This window comes from Podarcis vaucheri (genome assembly GCF_965113315.1).
Source record: "Podarcis vaucheri genome assembly, chromosome: 3".
Classification (NCBI taxonomy): Eukaryota; Metazoa; Chordata; class Lepidosauria; order Squamata; family Lacertidae; genus Podarcis; species Podarcis vaucheri.
In genome coordinates, this window is record NC_138761.1 from 22,090,544 (window position 1) to 22,114,666 (window position 24,123).

The window sequence follows — 24,123 nt, forward strand, 5'->3', positions numbered from 1 at the left end:
CAGGGCAAGTTAGCAAGATTAAGTGAATTCGTGATATCCTCTCAGAGAGGCCCAAGCCACTTCCAGGTTTTGAGGCCCTTAGTCACAAGAAAAAGCGGCAAGTGGTTTGCTTATACATGTAGCGATCAGCTGATCTTGTGCCATCAGAGCTGGTATATTTTTTATGAATATTTTGAAATGCAAACAAGACATTGAAGGCTGGCAACATCAACCCTGCTGTGTGGGAATCTTCAATGGTGTCTGGAGACAGGCAGTCAAGTCGTGCATCCACAGCAGTGGCCAGAGGAGAGGGATGACTGCTGGGAGGAGCACAGAAAGAAGAAACACTGTGGTGCATCTGCAGCAGCATAACTTCCATCTGCCCCACCTGCAACAAAACATATCTCTCCCATATCGGTATCTACAGCACTCTACAGGCGCTGTAACTCTCCAGTGCTTTGACTTCACACCCAAAGCCGCACTCCTCCACTGTGTTCCCTGAGAGTGAATCCTATAGTTTAACTATGCCCTGAGTGAAAAAGTACTTTCCTTTATCAGCCCTGAACCTTCCAACTGTCAACTCCATTGGATGCCCACGGCTTCTAGTGTTATGAAAGAGGCAGGATTTGTAGTTAAAAAGTACTGTGACGGTCACCAGATACTGGAAATCCAGCCACTCTTTTCACATACAGTAATACCTCCGCGAACATCCGCCTCGTCTAGCGTCCATTCCGGCAAATGTCTGCGGCAAACCCGGAAGTACCAGAACAGGTTACTTTCAGGTTTGCTGCTTGCACATGTGCAGAAGCACTAAATTGCGCTTTGCGCATGTGCAAAAGCACACACTGCTCCGCGCATGTGCACAGACACAGCGCTTTGCCCTGAGTCCTTTTCGGCTAGCAGCCAGGGCTCTGGAACGGATCCCAGTTGCAAAACAAGGTACGCCTGTATTATCTTGTTCACCTCTTAACTACTATGTTACACCAACTTGTGGGAAGATCAGCAGAGTGTAGAAGAGCTTTTTATAAAAAATAAAATCCACAAAGATGCTGCCAACTCCAAAACTTACACACCATCATGATTCTTTTCAGTTGTACAAGAGAGATAGCTTTAGAATTTGCTCAACTGATCTAACTCAGTATTGTCTACGCTGACTGCAGCAGTTCTTCAGGGTTTCAGGAAGGGAATCTTTTCCACCCCTACCCAGAGATGCCAAGAATTGAGCCTGGGACTTTCTGGATGCAAGGCAGATGATGTACCCCTGAGCTACACCCCTTCCTCCCAAGCAGAGAGCTCAGACCATGGCGGTGGGGGTTGTATTTTAAATTGACAAATCAGTCCAAACCTCTTTGTCAGCTTCTTCAAGGGGAACAGTCAAACGAACATGTTATTGGCAGCTCATTAATAGCAAGACAAGGCAGTTTGTACCTTGACAACAGTGTTGCTTGATCCAAATCTATCATATAGTCAGAGATCTTTCAGCGTTACCAGTCACCTATAATGCATGGTAGTTTAGTAGAGACAGAAATAAGAGTCAGCTTTTATCTCCTCCTCCTCCTCCTCCTCCTCCTCCTCCTCCTCCTCCTCCTCCTTCTTCCTCCTCCTCCTCCTCCTCCTCTTCCTCCTCCTCTTCCTCCTCCTCCTCCTCCTTTTTGATATGTTTAGCAAATTATTATTACTTTCTTCCTTACCAGAGATTTTATATTCTTCAAGTATCAAAGGAATGGAGGTAAAGAATGGAGTTTAAATGGTTGGGATGCTTAGAGGTACAGATGGCTGATTCTGTCCATTTTGGCTTCAAATTTTTTCAGTCTTAAGTTTAGGTCTCTGCATCAGTTTCTGATTTTATTTTTTTTAAGCCCTCCTGAAAATGCATCAGCATTTTAGTGCTAATTTCTCCAAACCCACATTCCTGTATGCATTATATGCATTATTATTTTTTTAACACATTAACTAACTGGAGAACCACACTGCAAAATTCGGACAAGTGCAAAATTTGAAGGACAGCTGCACTCTGGTTTGCTTATTGTTTCGGAAACGCGAATTAGGTAGGGTTGCCTTTAAATGTAATCTGAACTGAATTTCTCCCCCATTGCGAGTTGGAGGCTATCCCCAAGCAGAAAAGTATTCTGTTTGCTTACTTGGCATTTAAAATCCGAATCTCCTTTTTTATCCCCAAAGAAACACACACACACGGAATGAATATCGCAGCTGAGTAACTTCAGCTATAGAAAGTCCCTTCATTAACTCAGTTGTTCTTTAATTCATAATAGAACTTAAATAAAGAGTGACTTATAGACAGCTGTTTCTAATATCGAGTCCCTACCCTACATGAAAGGCGCATTATTTCTGCTGCAGCCTCTCTACCCTTGGGTGTTATCAGCCGAACAAGTCTTGAACCCACCTAATGCATTTTGAGGTAGCTGAGGTTTATTTTTCTTTCAATAAAATAAATGGTTTTGTAATTAAATTTCTGCACTGACTGAGCTTAATGGCCACATTGACAAGTGCTAATGTATGGGAGCGGAATGAGTTTGAAATGAAACATGCTGTTTTCCAATCTGCAAGCAATTTTGCACCAAGGCAATCAAAAATATATATATATAAAAAACCTTGTGCCAGTGAAACATTTTCATTAATCTGTGAGCTTAATGCACACTGCCCACTCAGCAAAGCAAGGACACTTTAAAAAGAGAGAGAGAGAACGAAAGCAAAAAAAAAAAAAAATCTTTAAAAAAATCATGAAGTGAGCCGTTGTTTGAAACCATTTTGTGGTCTCTGGCAGCAAGGACTGTGGAAATTTGCTGACTTTACACCCTGAAAAGTTGCAGCTGTCTCTATGGAAGCTGCCTGTTCTGGTCTTGGCAATAATTCAGCTTTCAGAAATCTGTCGCTCTCTCTTCTTCCCTCCCCCCACCCTCCCCTCCTTAGCCAAATTTGTTTTTGAATAAATCTTCTTGTCGAAAACCGAGAGGAGCTATTACATATTTGGACTTCATTTACGAAACCACTTCAAGTCATCAAGAGGCGCGTTGCCCCGCCTGTTCTGTTTATGTTACTTTCATGATTGGGAAGCTCGACAGGACGGCATTCTGCCGTCGCCACCCTGAGTGTGCGCTCACGCTCACACACACAATTCTATAGGTAGCACTACATTTCGACACAAGCACTTTTTTATTGCTAGACAGATAAGAACTTGCCGAAATACATTGGCTTTCATCGGGCTCTGTAAACTTTATTTAATCTTCTGGCCACTAGAGGGTTGACTTACAAACAGCTGCATCGTACAGGGTTCTTCAGCGGCGTTCTTTCCAAAAGCCATAAAAAGAGGGAAGGAAACACATCCACACAGCTTACCAAAATCAAGACATTTCATCGAAAAATGGTCAAGTAATAATACTCTTTGTCCAACAGAGCAACCATTGCCTCTGCCACCACCTCTGTCAAGCGACATACTTGAAAATGTAATAACTGACTGCTGAGACTTCAAGGCAATCTATTTGTCCAGCAGTGGTGCGTTAAATAGGATATTGTAGTTTTTGTTGCCTGACAGTGTTTTCGCACCAAGGGTACGACTAGATGCAGCATGGGTGGTGATGGTGGGGCAATCTGATAGGGTCCACAGTATTGGGGAAGGAGAGAAATTAGCTCAGTTTGTGTTTTAATATGAAATTGCTAGATTTGCACTTTCTCAAACCAAAATTCATTTAACTTCAAAATTTGCACTTCTCTGAATTTTGCAACCCACTTCTCTAAAAGGAATGTGTGCAAAGACACGCATCTGCTAGTGAGAAAGGCACAGGGAAAATTACATATCTTAGTGAAAATAAAGGATAAAATTAATTTAGTTAGGAGGAAATTGCATTTACTAGGGGAAAATGTGCATGTTAAAAGAAATGTATGCGAAAATGCATACAACTTTTCATGTAGACTTTTTAAAAAAAGAATTGCAAATGTATCTTCATATATCTTCATATATTGTGGTGAACCTCATCTAAGGCTGAAAAAAGGAGAAACAGAAAACCTACAAATGACAAATTCACCTATTACTAAGAAGAGGGCCTTCACCCTGCCTTCTTATGCCATTTTTCCATTGACTTCCCCGAATTCCCTATTTGTCCTGTAGGGGAAAACTTAAATATACTATTGTCATTGAATTCTACAGTACAACCTTGACTTACCACTGCCCCTACTCGCAAACAATCCGACTCACGACCGTGGCAAACCTGGAAGTAAATACTGGGTTTGCCACAATTCGCGCACACACAGAAGTGGCTTCTGCCGACTGCACATGCGCAGAAGCAGCTGCTGCCATCTTCACATGCGCAGAATGGTGCATCCGCTGAATGCACACGCACAGAACAGCACTTCTCCCAGCGACCTGGATTGACTCACGAATGGACTTCTGAAACGGATTCTGTACGAGAGTAGAGGTTCCACTGTCCTCAGAATTGATCCAGAGCAGATGCCAATGTAAAGTTAGGGTAAAAATTTAAACGCGTTGCACGATTCACACAAAAAAGACCAGAGGCAATTAATATTTCATCCAGCAGAGCTTTACTGCTACTGAAGGCAAATGAGCATAATGGTCACAAATCCAATACATTCAGGATTGACACTGTCCATAACAAATCCAGTTGCAACAGACTACAACTTACAATAACTTATAAGAAGTCTAAACCTTAACACTAAGTATACCGTACTATGTACAGAACACCACACCAGAAGGAAGAGAGATAGAAAGAGAAAGTGAAACCAAGGCTCCTTCTGGCCTTACGATTATAGTCAGCATGACCTTGACAGAAGAGACAACAGAACCAGTTTAAGCCAGCTGTACTCAGCTTCTCTGAAGGAATAACCCAAGCATCATGAACCTTCTGCTTGTTTCTTTCACACAGAGAAGCTTCCAGAACCCTCTTGGATTAATTAGAATAGGAAAGATCTCTACACATCAGATCAATACTTTCTGCACCAAGAAATGCAAACTGACAACTATACAGGTATCTCTATGTTTCCCCTCATTCCTACTTCACAGGTAGGCTTAGGTGAGGATGAAAAACTGCAAATGTGAAGGCCACTGTGAGAAGAGGATGCTTGACAAGGTAGGTCATTGGCCTGATCCGGCTGGCTCTTACCTCTACTGGAAAATTCCTGTGCTTATAGAAGCTGGTTTTAAAAACTTTGGGCACACTCGGCAGTGTGGAGCCGTAAGCAGCATGTGCATAAGTTCAGGCAGAAGCTGGGTCTGAATGCACCTGTTGATCTGGGATAATGGCTCAGGCAGTTTGACAGCAGCAGGAACTGCAAATTGAGGGTTGGGCCGCAACCACCTATGGGATTTCAGCTGCATGCTTGAGTCACTAACCCACACATGCATGGCTTCGTTGCTCTGCAAGTTTCTGGTCACTGTGCATCTCTAATAAAAGGATTCTGTTCACAATCTTCAGCTACAGAAAGCAGCACAGCAGAGGTAAAAGTATGGCTGATTATAATTATGCAAACATTCCTGCAGCCCATGGCAATTTATGGGGTTAATGAAGCCTCTGAAGAAAAGTTCAGTCCAGTATCCTGTTTATGAATTGGGTTGATCCCAAGTGGATTTCTGTTTGTTGTAGGTCACTGGTTTTTTATTTTAAAAAAATGCAGCGAGATTGTATTATATTACGTATCAGGTATCATCGTTTGTATTGTGGTTTAAAGTTTGTTTTACTTGTGTGTTTGTATTGTTAGCCGCCCTGGGCTCTCGTGAGAGAAAGGGTGGGATATAAGAAATAAAAATAAATGGACAAACGATAAATAATAAATAAGGAAATGGCAGCTCAGTGGAAAAGAAAACTCTGCCAAGTGCTGGCTTCTTTTAAAAGTGTGGCGCTATGCTGGGAACTGCTACTCTTAGGCCAGATCCACACCAGACATTTAAAGCATATGCAGTGCAAATTTAAATCACATCACTTCCTCCAAAGAATGCTGGGAACTGTAGTTTAGCCCTGGCCAGCAGCCTCAACAAACTACAGTTCCCGGGTTTCTTGGGGGGATGTTGTGTGCTTTAAATGTCTGGTGTGGGTGTGGCTTTTGATTAAAATAATGATGATGATGATGATGATGTATGGGGACAAATTCCACCCCTCTATTCAGCTAAGTCATGCTTCAGAATATACCCACTGAAATAACTGAACTTGAGTTAGCCATGTCATGCTCAGAGTAGACCAGCTGAGGAGCTGGTTGCTAGCATAAATGGTCTCCATGTGAAGTGTCACTATACTGTGCAGAGGTGGAGCAGCATGGCAATGAGGTTGGGGTGGTGTCAAACAGGCTGTTCCTCAAGAAGCCCACCCTACCTTGCCTCTGCACTGTCCTGGTTTCAGCAATAACAGTGCTGGGAGATCTCATCTATGGCCCTGCCTGTCCCTCCCACAGAGACGGAGGAGGAGGAGGAGGAGGAGGAGGAGGAGAAGAAGAAGAAGAAGAAGAAGAAGAAGAAGAAGAAGAAGAAGAAGAATGGACCCCAACCATCTGACTAGGTTCCCCCAGCAACTCTGAGTGGCTTCCAGCAGATATAAGAACACAATAAAAACATCAAACACTAAAAACTTCCCTATACAGGGCTGCCTTCAAATGTCTTCTAAAAGTTTGTAGTTACTTATCTCCTTAACTTGTGATGGGAGGGCATTCCAAAGGAAGGGTGCCATTACCGAGAAGACCTGGTTCCCTGTAACTTCACTTCTTGCAGTGAGGGAAATGCCAGAAGGCCCTGGGAGCTGGACCACAGTGTCCGGGCTGGACAATGTGGATGGAGACGCTCCTTCAGGTATACAGGGCTGAGTGAACTTAAGGTTGTCATGTCCATTGATTTCAGTTGGTCTGCTGTGAGTACATAACCCATTTGCAGAGCACAATGTGTGCCTTCCCATATAACCAACTAGGAGACACATTAAATAAGCAGTGGAAGTGGTTAGGTGGGGCATTTCACACACACAGTCTGTTAGAGTGCAGTTTATGTGGGTGGTGCTGTGGGTTAAACCACAGAACCTAGGACTTGCCGATCAGAAGGTTGGCGGTTCGAATCCCCACGACGGGGTGAGCTCCCGTTGCTCGGTCCCTGCTCCTAGCAGTTCGAAAGTACGTCAAAGTGCAAGTAGATAAATAGGAACCACTCTGGGGGGAAGGTAAACGCATTTCTGTGCGCTGCTCTGGTTTGCCAGAAGCGGCTTAGACATGCTGGCCACATGACCCGGAAGCTGAACGCCAGCTACCTCTGCCAATAAAGCGAGATGAGCTATGCAACCCCAGAGTCAGTCACGACTGGACCTAATGGTCAGGGGTCCCTTTACCTTTACTTTGCCAACATCAAGGGATGAAAAATACACTCCAGGAATATCACTGATAGGTCATCCAAAGTTTTGGGAGTTTTCCACTGGAACAACAACACCAACACCCAGAAAATTCAGAATCCAGGGTTATTTTATATTGGCATAGCTCAGTTGGTACAGCATGAAGACTCTTAATCTCAAGGTTGTGGATTCGAGCAAAACATTGGGCGAAAGATTCCTGCATCGCAGGGCAAGGAATAGATGACCCTCACAGTTCCTTCCAACTCTGTGATTCTGTGACATTCAGGGGCGTAGGAAAGGGGGGGCAGTCCTCCCCAGGTGCCATCATGGAGGGAGGTGACAAATTATCAAGGAACAATTACTGCCCTACTAGGGTGGTTCATAAAAAACTTTTTTTTTTTAAATGCCTGCTCCAAAGGATTTCTCTTACTACACTAGGGATTATATAGCTATATATGAAATTTCATGCATATCAGTTAATATCTTGACCGTCCTCCACAAAAAAAACTGTTTACTTGGCCGTTTTGCTATATCGTGAAGGCTGAAATTTCAATTCAGTGGAGCAGGGTCAAGATATTAACTGATGTGCACGAATTTTCAGATATAGCTATATAATCTCTAGTTTAGTAAGAAAAGACCTTTGGAGCAGGAGTTTTTTTAAAAAAGTTTTTTTATGAACCACCCTACTGCCCTACCCTCCGCTGGGCTTCCTGGGTCCTGGAAAGTTGGCTTATGTGAAGAAAATGAGACTAGGCCGAGTAGATTAGGCCTTGCCTTCGCCCCGCCCCCTGCAGGCAGCCGATTTTTCTTGATTTTACTGCTGTGGGGTGGTTTTTTTTTTTTTGTTTGGTTTTTTCCCCCCTGGTAAACCACATTGCAGGTTTTTAAAAATAAATTTTATTAAATAAATAAACAATAAATATAAATATAATAACACAATCCATCCTGTAGATTTAAGTATCTGTCCATAGTCGCCTACTTGTTATCAGAGGCACGGAATCCACATTCCTTTGGAAGAAAATATGAAATAACGTAAAACCATTTTTGCAGGCAAAATAAAAATAAAAAAATTAAGGGGGGGGTGACAAGAAATTTTCCGCACCAGGTACCACCTGACCTTCCTACGCCTCTGATGACATTATGGACTGAAAATGAAGCGTGTCTGAAGTTCTAATCAGCTTTGAACAAATGTGTTGAAAAAGAGCAATACAAAGCAGGAGAGCTTCAAACAGATGAATTTTCTTTCCTGGGATCTAAATTACTGCCTTGCAATTCATAGTTTGGAGCACTTTTGAGCCAGTCCGCAGGATGATGGCAGAAGGAACAGCATGAGGCATTTAAAACCAAATTTAACATCCTGAAGTCAAAGGGATATGATTGTGTGTATGTAAGTCTTCCTCAGAGTAGACCCACTGAAATAAAAGAACCTAAATTATTTGTGTACACTAACTTCAGTGCTTCTGCTCATTGTCATAGCATTAGATATGGCTTGTATTTGTGCAATGACATTTGTCTTGTAAGACAAGACACAAATATTTTAATAAACAAACCAACAAAAATATAGATAAAGTGTATATCTGAGATTATTATAAAAATAGCAAACAGGCATACACCTGATTGAAAAACCACTCCAACTGGATTTACGCTGACAGCAACCCACATTTTTAAAATCTTTGGGAAGCCACAAACAATGTAGTCTTTGTGTTCATCATGGGTAGCCTGTTGGATTATTTAATTACAAACAGCCATATACTCCAAAGACCGCCTTTTAATCTCAGGAAATTAGAAGGGACATGAAAAAAAGGAAAGGAAAGAAAAGAGATTTGTAAGCAAAACGTAAAATTTTGACTAATCATAAATAATAACACATATGGCCAGTTTCAAATGACGTGCTTAATCTTTTCATTCATATTGGGACACTTTTTTGTAACTTTAGAAGCTTGTTGGGTTTGTTTAGAGTAAAAAAAAGGGAGGGGAAGCAACCTGAGATTTTGGATTTCTTATGTTGCTGTCCTTTTCCCTCCCAAGGTATATTTAATTTATTCCATGTGGATTTCTGTGTGTTGGGCTGTTGTTGTTTTTAAATGTAGGCTGATGAGAAAACTGCTTCGTTGATTAATTATCTGCTTTTAACTGAGCCATCAGAAAATTAACTTTAAATATATTTGTATAATACCCAAACCTCCATTTAGATCCTTATTTGGAGTATGAAAGGATGCATAACTATTAATTACCATTTAATGAACAAAATCTATTGCACACAGTGTTAGAAAGACCATCTTAAATGCTTTATTTTACAGTAATGAACTAGAATAAAAGCAGCCTTGTCAGGCGGAGGTGGACAACTGTGTCCTCTACCACACTAATTAATCATCTGAAATTTAAATTGACAAGTTTACTGGGGGAGAACCAGGCCCATTGTTTTGTGTCAAAATGTTCGCATCGGTGCTATATTCCCTGCATTTTCTCCACATTTATATTGGGTGAGTATCCTGTCTGTCACGCACATGTGTCAATACATCTATCACACATATCTCATTCATTGTCTGCAGATTTCACGCATGCTTAAATATGGTTTTATGCAGTGCTCATGTATATATATATATGTGTGTGTGTGTGTGTGTGTGTGTGTGTGCTGCTACTCACCATGACGTTGTTACAGTGAGTTGTTGTTGTTGTTGTTTAGTCATTTAGTCGTGTCTGACTCTTCGTGACCCCATGGACCAGGGCATGCCAGGCACTTCTGTCTTCCACTGCCTCTCGCAGTTTTGTCAAACTCATGCTGGTAGCTTCGAGAACACTATCCAACCATCTCATCCTCTGTCGTCCCCTTCTCCTTGAGCCCTCAATCTTTCCCAACATCTGAGTCTTTTCCAGGGAGTCTTCTCTTCTCATGAGGTGGCCAAAGTATTGGAGCCTCAGCTTCACGATCTGTCCTTCCAGTGATCACTCAGGGCTGATTTCCTTCAGAATGGATAGGTTTGATCTTCTTGCAGTCCATGGGACTCTCAAGAGTCTCCTCCAGCACCATAATTCAAAAGCATCAATTCTTCGGCGATCAGCCTTCTTTATGGTCCAGCTCTCACTTCCATACATCACTACTGGGAAAACCATGGCTTTAACTATATGGACCTTTGTTGGCAAGGTGATGTCTCTGCTTTTTAAGATGCTGTCTAGGTTTGTCATCACTTTTCTCCCAAGAAGCAGGCATCTTTTAATTTCGTGACTGCTGTCACCATCTGCAGTGATCATGGAGCCCAAGAAAGTAAAATCTCTCACTGCCTCTATTTCTTCCCCTTCTATTTGCCAGGAGGTAATTGGCCCAGTGGCCATGATCTTCGTTTTTTTTGATGTTCAGCTTCAGACCATATTTTGTGCTCTCCTCTTTCACCCTCATTAAAAGGTTCTTTAATTCCTTCTCACTTTCTGCCATCAAGGTTGTGTCATCTGCATATCTGAGGTTGTTGATATTTCTTCCGGCAATCTTATCCATCCGGCTTGGGTTCCATCCATCCCAGCCTTTCGCTGGATGGGTTACAGTGAGTGCCACACTTTAAACATTGGTGGTGGGGTGTGTGTGCCAGCACTACGTACTGTATATTTGTATATTGTGGGGTTTTTTTAAAAAAATGACAGGTGTAACCAATTAAGTATCATTGTGTCCCTGTCTTCCCTGCTGAGTCCTACAGGGGAAACACTGAAACAAAGGTGGAGGAAGATGGCAGCTGAAGCCACACACTGGACTGGCTGTAAGGAGGCAGGCAGGTGGGTTGAGGAGAAACTGAGGTTGCTGTGACAGTGCCCCATTCATCCTAATGTGCAAGCCTCTGCTGCTTCTCCTCCCACTGTTATGTGTGGAACATGAAAAGGCTGAAAGATCCCCTCAGCTTGGTAACCATATAACTGGACTATTAGCTAAAGTCAGCATTAGTCAACGGTTTTGAAGATGAAAACCCCCTCCTGAGTGTGAAGCAGTAACTTATTACTGTTTTATTTTATTAATGTCTTTTGGCTTTGGGTGTTTTATCACAAGCTCCATAACCTTTCGGTCCCTCAGGCAGTATTTCACCATTGCTGCTTTCAAAACGAGTCACTATTTATAATATACATACAGTATATTACAATCATTAATTTTTTTCAACGTTTTATGAGGTGTGCTTATTACATGAAATGGTGTGTCTGGCACTGGCAAATCTCTCGTGCATTCTCCCCCCACCCCCACCCCATGTTTCCTTTCTCTTGGCAGGTCCGGCCAGAAGGAATAATTTTCTGTGGGCCACGCATGCTTTTCCATACCTTTTTTTTCCCCTTAAGGGGAGGGGTGGGGTTTGTCACTTCTTCGGGAAGGCCTTATAATTCACAGAAACACAGATTTATGCCTCGGCCTTTCTTTTTCTTTTCTTTTTGCCAAGCCTTGTCAAACCCGAACATTTTTGTTGGCAACCTTTTGTGCCTTGCCCAGCTGAAAAGGGAGACTCATCTTAGTCACAGAGCTTTCCCTTCGCCTTCTTTCTCTTTTCCGGAGTGTCTGTTCTGGCGCAGGCTGCTTCGTCTTTGTTATCAGGACTACCTGCCACATTTCACGTCTTCCATCACCGAAACATTTTATAAAAAATATGCATTCATCCCCATCAGCTAATGTTCTGTATTTTGAAGGTTTCAGGGACCCTCTCCAGCCTGAGATGGATGGCAAGCAGAGAGAAGGATCATGGTCATAGCTGTCAACGTTTCCCTTTTTTAAAAGGGAAATTCCCTTATTCCGAATAGGATTCCTCACAAGAAAAGGGAAGAGTTGACAGCTATGATCATGGTGTGAGGGAGTAAATGGTTACTTCAGTCTCAGAGCTCCCCCCCCCATTTTTATTATTGTTTGGTTTTTCATATTCGAATTTACAATCATACCACAACACATCAAAAAATACAAAATTCTCACAAATCTTTGGACTTCCCCCTCCCACTCCGTGGGTCCCATTGTTGAGCCTTATCTACTGCATCTTTTATAATAACCCAATATTTTACATCTCCATTACCTCCATAGTTCTCATTGCATTACAAGTGTTATTGCAATCCCGCTAACGACTTTAACTGTTTACATTGGTCTCCAAGGTAAACCACAAACTCCCCCCATTCCTTATTAAAGTTTTGGTCTTCCTGGTTTCTGATCCTTTCGGTCATCTTTGCCGTTTCGGCATAGTCCATCAACTTAATCTGCCCTTCTTCTCTGGTAGGGACTTTGTCTTCTTTCCAACTCTGGGTTAACAACATCTGTGCGGCTGTCGTCGCATACATGAACAGTCTTTTCTGCTCCCTTGGGGTTTCAGCACCAGAGCTTCTGGTCTCATCCCTGAAGGCCTTCACTGAGGTTCTTCCCAGCCCTTATATGTAAAGCAAGAGCCCTGGCCCTAGCTTAAAATCAAGCTCCTTTGAGTCCTAGTTTCCTCCACTCCCAGCAATCTCTTGCAGAGTGGACACAGGCTCCAGGCCTGTGAGCTAGTTCTTTACTGTCCTATGCACAGGTTTGTCATCAGAGTCAGCATTGTCAGGTACCTCCTGTGGCCTGCATACCAAAACGTCTCATTATCAGTCCCTGGAGTGTTGTAGTACCTCTTGGTGAAGACCAACATCCCAGGGTCAGGATGTCACCAGCACTCCATGCAGCAGGATTGGTGAACACACTCTTGAGGTGGTAGATAATTTTGTCTACCTAGGTTCCACCATAACCAGCAACCTCTCCATCAATGCTGAGCTGGACAAGTGTATTGGCAAGGCAGCTGTGGTAATGGCTTGCCTCTCCAAAAAGGTACGGGAGAATATTATACTAATATCCAATACCAAGATGAAGGTCTACCAGTTGAGCATGCTACTTTATGGAAGTGAGTTGTGGCCAGGAGGGATGCCTTATTGCCTTCCACATGCTTTGTGTCAGGAAGATTTTGGGCATCATATGATAGGACAGAGTCTCAAACAAAGGTTTGCTCTCACAAGCCCCACATTCCCAGTATGTTCGCAGTCCTATGTTCCAGTATTGTGATTTACATTTTTTCTTTATTATCAGTACATTATTTCCTCTCTTAATTGCATCTATGTGAAATCATCATCCGTTGAACAGTTATTCAAGGAATTAGTTGCTATTTAGTGCAGAGAGACATGTGAGAGGCTGAGCAGATGAGAGCGAGAGAAATCAGCCAGTAACCTGTTTGACCCTTTGGTCAGTGCCAGCCCAGAAGGGCATGGTATTTTTAGAGGACCATGTGGCTCCAGTTGTTTTCTGCATTCTCAAGATTCTGACATTCTTTGTCATGAAGAACGAAAGTCTTGTGTGACTAGAGAGGAAGTGGGAAGTGATTCACTTTAAAGGATTTCATGGTTTGCTCCAGGAGAATGGCCAAGATACTGACCTGCTTTGGAAAGCAAACCCCAAGGCGAGAGGTAGTGATATTTTAATAGTTTTAACTGTCCTTCTCTCAGCTCTCGGGCTCCAGTGGAAATTGGCAGTGTCAAATATTTCGCTGTGGGAAATAAATGTCATCACTGTTCCTTTTTCCATGCCAGACCTTGCATGCGCAAGAGGGGACTTATGTCACGTGGTGCATGAGAACCCTCATTTTGCAAATGCCTCCATGGTTTCAGTTGTCTCTACACAAATGCACAGAGTATGGGAAACAAACAAGATGAACTTTTAATACAGGGTTGCAAATATGACCTGGTAGGCATTACTGAAACCTGGTGGGATGAAACTCATGACTGTAATGTAGGAATTGAGGGGTATAACCTGTTCAAAAGGAATAGACCAAACAAGAAGGGAGGAGGAGTAGCATTGTATATGAATGATATGTACACTTGTGAAGAAATCCATGACTTGGAGCATGAAAAGCAGATTGAGAGTATATGGGTAAAAATTGCAGAAGAGAGAAACAACAGTGACCTTACCGTGGGTGTCTGCTATAGACCGCCAAGCCAGACTGAAGACTTTGATGATGCCTTACTAGAGCAGATTACTAAACATTAAAAATGGAGAGAAATAGTAATCATGGGGGACTTCCACTTCCCCGATATCTGTTGGGACTTAAACTCTGCCAAGAGTGTAAGGTCTGACAAACTCCTCCATTGTCTCGCTGACAAATTCATTTCCCAGAAGGTGGAAGAACCAAGATGGAGATCACCTGTCCTTACCAATAGGGAGGAACTGACTGGTAAGGTGAAAGTGCTTGGAAACTTGGGAGGACATGATCATGTTCTCCTGGGATTCAGCATACAGGAAAGGAACAAATGAGGGTAGTTGGGCATGAGGTAACTGTTAGGTGGATTTGTAGCTGGTTGACTGACCAAACCCAAAGAGCATTCATTAATGGTTCCTCGTCATCCTGGGAAAAAGTGACAAGTGGGGTGCCACAGGGTTCTGTCCTGGACCTGTTGTTCAACGTCTTTATAAATTACTTTGATTAAGGAATTAAATTTGCAAATGACACCAAACTCTCTTTCTCTCTCTGTGTAGCTAATGCTGCAGAAGACAGAATCGAATTCATAATGACCTTAACAGATTGTAGAACTGGGCACAAGCTAACAAAATGATTTTCAATAGGGACAAATGTAAGGTTCTGCACTTAGGCAGGAAGAAGCAGATACACAAAAATAGGATGGTGGACACCTGGCTTACCAACAGCACATGTGAAAAAGGTCTAGGGGTCCTGGTGGACCCTGAACATGAGTGGAGTTCAAAACATGACAAGTATCTTGTCTGCTTATTGTACTTTTTAATTATGCCTATCCAATATTGAGGTGCTTTTCCCATGGTGCACTTACTTGACTACGTGCTGACAAGTATTTGGATTCTGAGTCATACGATCAGAAGAAGAGTCCTGTTGGTTCATGCCAACAGTTCATATAATCACTTTCCAACAATGACCAGCTAGATGTCTCCAGGACATTCATGAGCAGGCTATTGGTGCTAAGTCATCTAGGGCTTAGGCTTTCTACTCTGACCGGCAGTAGCCCTCCAGGACATCAGGCAGAGGACCTGGTCTTCCTTATCCTACCTACCACCAAGGCAAGCTGTTTTAACAGTTGTTTTCACTCTTCCTGCCAAGGCAAAGATTGTCTCTGTACTTTAGTCCAACACAAGCAACAAGTGGAGATGGATAGACAGTTTTAGTGGTGTTGTAAATTTGCTATCAGAGCTCATTTTATTGTTTCCAATGGTGGAAGCCAAAGTGCTGAGGCTGACCATGTTTTATTACCTCTCCTCCCACCCCTGCTATCCCACCTTATTCTTGGTATGGAATAAATGTATCTATAATCTCTAAATACTGTTGAGTGGTTTCTTTCCATTTCTGTTGAGAGTGCTCCAAGCCATTCTATATCAAGCCCATGGCCATCATCCAAAGCTTCATGGGGATCCAGAATGTGCATAGAACTCAATATATATGGAGAGAAAACTCAATATATTATTGTATTATGTTTCTATTATTATTTAGTTTTAATAATAATAATAATACCTTCTCGGTAGTGGTACCCACCCTGTGGAATGCCCTCCCACCAGATGTTAAGGAGATGAGTAATTATATAACATTTAAGAAACATCTGAAGGCAGCCCTGTATTGGGAAGTTTTTAAATGTTTAATGTTTTACTATGTTTTTATATATGCTGGAAGCCGCCTAGAGTGGCTGGCGAAACCCAGTTAGATGGGCGGGGTACAAATAATAATAATAATAATAATAATAATAATAATAATAATAATAATAAGTTTATTAAAGGAACTGGAGGCCCCTCGACTGTCCTCGGGTCCAGTATTGGACCACTTTGACCGGATATCTCCAGCTGATGTGGACAGATTCCTCCAAGCTGGAAAGCCCACCACCTGTCCTCTTGACCCGTGCCCGTCATGGCTGATTAGAGCGTGTCCAGACGAGGTGCGGGGCCCCCTGGGGGATATCATCAATTTGTCCCTTGGCACCGGGATATTCCCAGGGGAACTGAAGGAGGCGGTGGTGCGTCCGCTCTTAAAGAAAACATCATTAGATCCCTCAGATCTATCCAATTACCGCCCGGTCTCGAATCTTCCATTCCTGGGTAAGGTGATTGAGAGAGCGGTTGCTGAACAGCTTGGTAGGTTTCTGGATGAAACATCTGCTCTGGACCCATTCCAGTCCGGCTTCCGCGCTGGTCATGGGACCGAGACGGCTCTGGTCGCCCTAACAGATGATCTCCGCAGGCAGCTGGATCGAGGCGGGTCAGGGCTGCTGATTCTTCTAGATCTGTCAGCAGCCTTTGACATGGTCGATCACGAACTCCTGGACCACCGCCTTGCCGACGTGGGGATCCAGGGCACAGTCCTTCAATGGCTGCGCTCGTTTCTCTCTGGTCGGGGACAGAGGGTGGCGCTTGGGGGGGAATTGTCATCACGCCACTCCTTGGTGTGTGGAGTGCCTCAGGGTGCAATTCTCTCCCCGATGCTTTTTAACATCTTTATGCGCCCCCTCGCCCAGCTTGTCCGGAGTTTTGGGCTGGGTTGCCATCAGTATGCTGATGACACCCAACTCTATCTGTTGATGGATGGCCATCCTGACTCGGCCCCAGACACACTGACCAGATGTCTGGAAGCTGTGGCTGGATGGTTACGTGGGAGCCGGTTGAAGTTAAATCCTTCGAAGACAGAGGTCCTCTGGCTGGGGCGGGAAGATATGGGATCAGGGGGGCAACTCCCATCTCTTGCGGGGGTGCAATTAGTGCCAGCACCATCCGTTAAGAGTTTGGGTGTAATCTTCGATACCTCCCTCTCTATGGAGTCGCAGATTACAGCTATAACAAAGGCGGCATTTTTTCATCTCCGCCAAGCTAAGCAGTTGGCCCCTTATCTCTCTCGTCCTGACCTAGCCACTGTGATCCATGCGACGGTCACCTCCAGACTGGATTATTGTAACTCGCTCTACGTGGGGCTGCCCTTGAGACTGACCCAGAAACTCCAGCGGGTGCAGAATGCCGCGGCGAGACTCCTTATGGGGTCTTCGCTGCGAGAGCACATTCATCCGGTATTATACCAGCTGCACTGGCTCCCGGTGGAGTACAGGATCAGGTTTAAGGTGCTGGTTTTAACCTTTAAAGCCCTATACGGCCTAGGACCCTCGTACCTACGGGACCACCTCTCCTGGTATGCCCCACAGAGAAACCTACGGTCTGCAAATAATAACATCCTCAAGGTCCCAGGCCTCAGAGAGGTTAGGCTGGCCTCAACTAGAGCCAGGGCCTTCTCGGCTGCAGCTCCAAACTGGTGGAATGCTCTGTCAAAAGAGACTAGGGCCCTGCGGGACCTGACATCTTTCCGCAGGGCCTGCAAGACAGAGTTGTTCCGCCAGGCCTTTGGTCAGGGCGCAGCCTGACTCCCTCCTCTGGCAACCTGCACATAATTCTGCATAATTGGTTGCCATCAATTTGATTTAATTAATTTTATAATGAAATATTTTAGATTGTGTGATTATTTGACTGATTATTTGATTGTTGTTAGCCGCCCTGAGCCCGGCTTTGGCTGGGGAGGGCGGGATATAAATAAAATTTATTATTATTATTATTATTATTATTATTATTATTATTATTATTATTATTTTCTTAAATAAAACAAATAATAATAGTAATTTTATAATTTATAAATTTGTAATTTATTATTATAAATATTGTTTATTTATTTCATTTTTATTGTGTGTTGTTGTTGTTGTTGTTGTTGTTGTTGCTGCTGTTGTTGTTAAATGCTGGGATCTTTTGATAAAAGGTCAAGCAAGCAAGCAAGAAGGAAGCACCTGGCCTTTTCTCTTCATTACATGCATTTACAGGATTTGACAGATTCATGAATGAGAGATGTCTCTGGAGGATCAGTGTCCATAGGAAGCTGCTTAATATCAGTCAGCCCATCTGTCTACCTATCCCAGAATTGTCTAACTGGGAGTTAGACAATTGTCTTACTTTCCTGCATCTCAGACAGAAGTGTTTCCCATCACCTGTAGAGGTGCCAAGGATTGAAACTGGGATGATTTGTCTGCAACACGTCTGCTCTGAACTCAGCTATGAATCCCTCCCCATGCTTGGAGACAGAATGGATGCAAACATATCTAAAATCAGACTTAAAGAATCAATTCCAGTACAGACCGGGAAAGATCTTTACTGAAAAGGCTTGTTGGAAGAGAAAGTTTTTCAATAGGTGCTGGGAAGGCAGCAGAGACAGTGCCTGTCAAATATTTAATGAGAGAGAATTGCAAAGGGTAGGTGCCATGACAGAAGCCTGGTTCCTGTTTTGTGTGGAATGGACCTCTGAATAAGATGGCATCTAGTAAGATATATCCACTTGGGAGAAAGCCATTTAACTCAGTGAGATTTAAACATGCATTTAAACAAGCAAGATTTTGATTTCACTTCTATTTCAGCAATCAGATTGATTTGACTTGGCCCACTTTCAGAAATACTCACTTCACTTTGGATTAAAATCAGAAAACAGCTTCTAAAACTCCAGTGATTTATGTCTGCCCCATTGATTGTAATGGAAAAATCAGCCAAGAGCTATAGTTGTTTTCTGTTCTTTGGCATGACTGGATGAAATTTGCAGGCATAGTTGCCCCTTCTGAGTAGATGAATTCTGAAAAATTACAGCAGCTTGCCTCTGTTTTGTTATTTATTTGATGCACACCTAATGCTGCGTTATTTATGAATCATTTCCCATGAGGCATCCCAAAGAGATTTACAAAATAATAATATATGTAAAACAGTTACAAATAAAAAAATATAAACAGTTAAAACAACTGCATATATAAAAACAATAATGACTATGAAAACAGCTCAAAACAACAACGCATATATAAATTCAATTAATTTTTTTACAACAAATTTTATGAAATTATACATCTAAAAATAAACATTTTACATACTGTTAGATATCCAGCGACTTCCCTCCTTCTCCTTCCATGGTTCATTCTGTTTATCTTTCATTCCTGCATATTTGACTATAACCATATAAATTCAATTCAAATCCAAGACAGATACTGACTGGGAAAATATTTATTTGTTGAAAGAGGAATGTATCTGTGCCGCTGAACAGTTGCTGTGGAACAACAGTGGGGGGGGGGAGTTTATGATTTATATCTGACCAAAGATGCTGGGCTGGACGTATCTTTCCTCTGGTCCAGCAAAGTACTTTATCTCCACAACCACTCTTTATCTTTATCTCTAAACCACTGAGCCTCTTGGGCTTGCCAATCGGAAGGTCGGTGGTTTGAATCCCTGCGACCGGGTGAGCTCCCATTGCTCAGTCCCAGCTCCTGCCAACCTAGCAGTTTGAAAGCACACCAGTGCAAGTAGATAAATAGGTACCACTGCGACGGGAAGGTAAATGGCGTTTCTGTGTGCTGCTCTGGTTTCTGTCACGGTGTTCCGTTGTGCCAGAAGCGGTTAAGTCATGCTAGCCACATGACCTGGAAAGCTGTCTGTGGACAAATGCCAGCTCCCTAGGCCTGAAAGCGAGATGAGTGCCGCAACCGCATAGTCGCCTTTGACTGGATTTAACTGTCCAGGGGTCCTTTTATCTCCACAGTATACACAGAAGTTTGCCTGACAGTGCAAAGAACAGAACACCCCCTGTCAAGCCAAGCTCCCTGTTTACCCCTGAACCAGCAACTGCACACAGACCCCACTGAATCATGGTGGAATCTACAAGCAAGTTTGTGATGGCTAATCTTTCCCTGCCCAGAGAATTGCCATCATCGCAATACAATTATGGCAAGCAGGGGGTGAAAAAGCAAGAAATGGACTACATTTCTGTGTGTGCCTTAAAAAGAAAAAAGGGGGGGAAAGTAAGGTGTGAGAAGAGAAAATTTCTGGGACATTGATTTTCAAGTTTGTATTTGAGCCAGAAACATGAAGTGCTAACATAACCCATATGTCACAAAATAAGATCCTCCAAAAAGACTATACATTTTGAAGAGAGTTCATTTCCCCTGCTCTGTTGTATTACTTGAAATATTTCATTGCTAACTCCAATCCATAGTTCTTCATGCCTGAGCACACACATTGGCTGTGATTAAGGTGAAACTTAAGTCAATTAGTGGAATGATTTCTTCCACAGAAAAGCTGAGTTTTAGATGCTTTTTGCCAATTTTTCTACTCGGTAACATTTGTCACTTTTTTCTTCCTTTCGTTTGAAAGTATACAATAGTTTCCTTCTCTTTCCATTTCTTTTTTACATGCTTCCCTTCCTCTTTTTCGGTTAAAATACCGTACACTCTGTAATTCAAGTCTTCTGCTTCCTTTATTAGGAAAACAGTAATACCCAAATGCTGGTGGAAAGAAAGGAAGAAAAAATATGAGAGATCCAACAGGAAACAAAAACCACAAGCAGAAAGGGGTTAGTACAGGTTACTGAAATAGTTGAGTCCTCTCTTGGGCTCCACAGAAAGTAACAGAACTTTACAATATCTTGAAAATCTGTTTCACAACCATTCTTATTTTTCACTAGATATTCATATCGTAGCAAAGGGGTGGCAGGGGGGAACTTGGTTATAGTTTTCTGGTGTTGTTTTTTCTACACTTAGTATTTGTTATTTTTTAAAAACTGTACGTGCTGCTAACAAGTCTTCTAAGAATATCAAACTCCAGGTGTTTATTTTGGGCATTCCAAAGCTTAACAAGAACTGCATTTGAATGCTAGGCTTCCCCCTGTGTTACAACCCTCTCGGTGACTTAAAACACATTTTCATCACATGATGACTTGGCTTAGAATAAGCATCAATCTAAACATGACTGACGAATGACTTGGTGATTTAATTAAAAGAGTACGCCCCCCCCCCAAAAAAAATTGCTGCTTTAAAGTTATCTGAAACCGTGCATCAGGTCCTCTGCAGAATCCAGAAATTTGAAATGAAAGCAGGACCAGCAACAAGATACTGTAATGTGGAGTGTTTCTGGTTAGGATTCCATCCACTCCATTTTATTCCCTGTCTACACTTTTCAGTATCTCTCCCAAATAATCAGTCACCATGGGCACTGAGCATGCTCAAAACTCACTCAGGTTTTTTGCTTTTCTCTATATTTTGTACTTCTGCAAACTTCAAGCATCCCTCAGTCCTGCTCATATCTCCCAGGAGTGATGCCTCAATGCCTTGCTCCAGTATATCTGAAGGAGCGTCTCCACCTCCATCGTTCTGCCCGGACACTGAGGTACAGCGCTGAGGGCCTTCTGGCGGTTCCCTTGCTGTGAGAAGCCAAGTTACAGGCAACCAGGCAGAGGGCCTTCTCGGTAGTGGCGCCCACCCTGTGGAACGCCCTCCCATCAGATGTCAAAGAGAAAAATAACTACCAAACTTTTAGAAGACATCTGAAGGCAGCCCTGTTTAGGGAAGCTTTTAATGTTTAATAGGTTATTGTATTTTAGCGTTCTGTTGGAAGCCACCCAGGGTGGCTGGGGAAACCCAGTCAGATGGGCGGGGTATAAATAAATTATTATTATTATTATTATTCCAAATGCGCTGTGTTAGGAAGATTTTAAGCACCACCTGGCAGGACAGCATCTCAAACAAAGATGTGCTCTCCCAAGACCACATTCCCAGCATGTTTGCTGTCCTTTCTCGGCGATGTCTACACTGAGTTGGTTATGTCCACAGGATGGAAGATGGCAGGACCTGCTCTGCTGTGAGCTAGCATCAGGCACTAGACCAATTGGCAGATCAACTCTGCGTTATAAACGTGCCTGCAACATCAACCCCTCCATATGGGAATCCCTTGCAGACGACCACAGTGCTTGGAGACAGGCGGTCAAGTCGTGTATCCACAGCAGTGACCAGAGGAAGAATGACTGCTGGGGGGAGAGCAGGAGAAGAAACGCCATGGTGCATCTGCAGCAGCACAGCCAGACATCCACATCTGCCCCAGCTGTAACAAAACATATCTCTCCTGTATTGGTCTCTACAGCCACAGCAGGCACTGTAACCTTCCATCAACTTGACTCCATCCCCAAAGGTACATTCCTCCACTGTCTCCCAAGACAGACGGATCCCAACCAATCAACCAACTTATGCTTGGGTGCTCCCATTTTGACAATAAATGCAATGGCACAGCCTGAACATCAGAAACAGAAGGACAATTTCCCTTATGTGGTTCTGTTTCAAGCGTTTGTGATATATACTCAGAGTCGCAAAGTGATTTCCTGCTCTTTATTCAGCTCATAGTGGTGAGGAGGAATGAATGAAAGTCCCCTCAAAGTATCTGCTTTATATACATTATTTACACAATGGGCTGCACATGATTGGCTGATTCTGGAATTCTACTGTAAGCCAATCAGGTTGTGGATTCACTTATATCTGGAGCATGATTGGGTGGTTCCTGCCAACCAATCATACTGCTGCATTGTTCTAGGACCAATCAGACTGCTTCAGTTTGGATCCTATTCAACTCAGTACATAACAATTTGCTTCTCTGGGCTCTCTCCTTCTATTCAAGCAACATAAATAGCTTTTCTATTGATGATGATGATTATGATGATTATGATGATGATGATGATGATGATGATGATAATAATAATAATAATAATAATAATAATAATAATAATAATTTATTATTTGTACCCCGCCCATCTGGCTGGGTTTCCCCAGGCACTCTGGGCGGCTTCCAACAGAGATTAAAAATACATTAAAACATCAGTCATTAAAAACTTCCCTAAACAGGGCTGCCTACAAATGTCTTCTAAATGTCAGGTAGTTGTTTATCTCTGTGACATCTGGTGGGAGGGTGTTCCACAGGGCGGGGACCACTACCAAGAAGGCCCTCTGTCTGGTTCCTTGCAACCTCATTTTTGCAGTGAGGGAACCGCCAGAAGGCCCTCGGCGCTGGACCTCAGTGTCCGGGCAGAACAATGGGGGTGGAGACGCTCCTTCAGGTATACTGGGCCAAGGCCATTTAGGACTTTAAAGATCAACACCAACACTTTGAATTGTGCTCGGAAGCGTACTGAGAGCCAATGTAGGTCTTTCAAGATTGGTGTTATGTGGTCTTGGCAGCCACTCCCAATCACCAGTCTGGCTGCTGCATTCTGGATTGGTTGTAGTTTCCGGGTCACATTCAAAGGTAGCCCCACATAGAGCGTGTTGCAGTAGTCCAAGCGGGAGATAACTAGAGCATGCACCATGATCGAGCAAATCAGCTGTATTATTGGCTTCTTGTTCTTGTTTTTATCATGTATTTTGTCCTTTTTATCTTGGATTTTTATATTGTGAGCCACCCTGAGATCTACAGGGTATACATGTTTAATTAATTAATTAATTAATTATATTTATAATTTATAATTATAAGCAATAATAAATTATCTAAACAATGCAAGGAACAATTACTCCTTAGCTCAGTTAGCAGAGCAAGTGTTTTGCATCTCTAGCTAAAGTATCATATGACTGGCCAGGATCTTGAATAGCCCCTGGCAGTAAAATTACACAATGTTGGAAGCAGAATTTGACCTCCCATCACCAGCACCTCTGTGGCTTACGAGGAGGGAGGCGTACATTCACAACAACCCTGTGTGGAAGGCAAGCATCTTACACACGTTGAATTGATGCCCAAATCAACACATGTTCACGGCTGAGCGATGATTTCAAACCAGTTCACCCTCAAAACATGAAAAACAATGCCACTGATTCTTGCTGTATGCTAGTTTAGTACTCAACTAATTCAATCATCTCTCGAAAACTCTGGAAACTCAAGTATATGAGCAAAACTCCCTACCTGCGTAGGCTTCCTCATTCATGTCAATCGAAGTGGATGCTCCATGCATTCAAACAATTTGTGCCTGGG

General features: G+C 42.9%; 1 long non-coding RNA gene across 1 annotated transcript in view; it reads left to right on the forward strand.

Moving 5' to 3' along the window:
- The window catches only part of LOC309529741, an 81,698-nt gene extending 61,006 nt beyond the window's left edge, over window positions 1–20,692 (forward strand). The window contains exon 4 of the long non-coding RNA XR_014218398.1: window positions 20,604–20,692. This is a non-coding gene — a long non-coding RNA (uncharacterized lncRNA). The remainder of the gene's footprint in view (window positions 1–20,603) is intronic.
- Window positions 20,693–24,123: the final 3,431 nt, after the last annotated feature.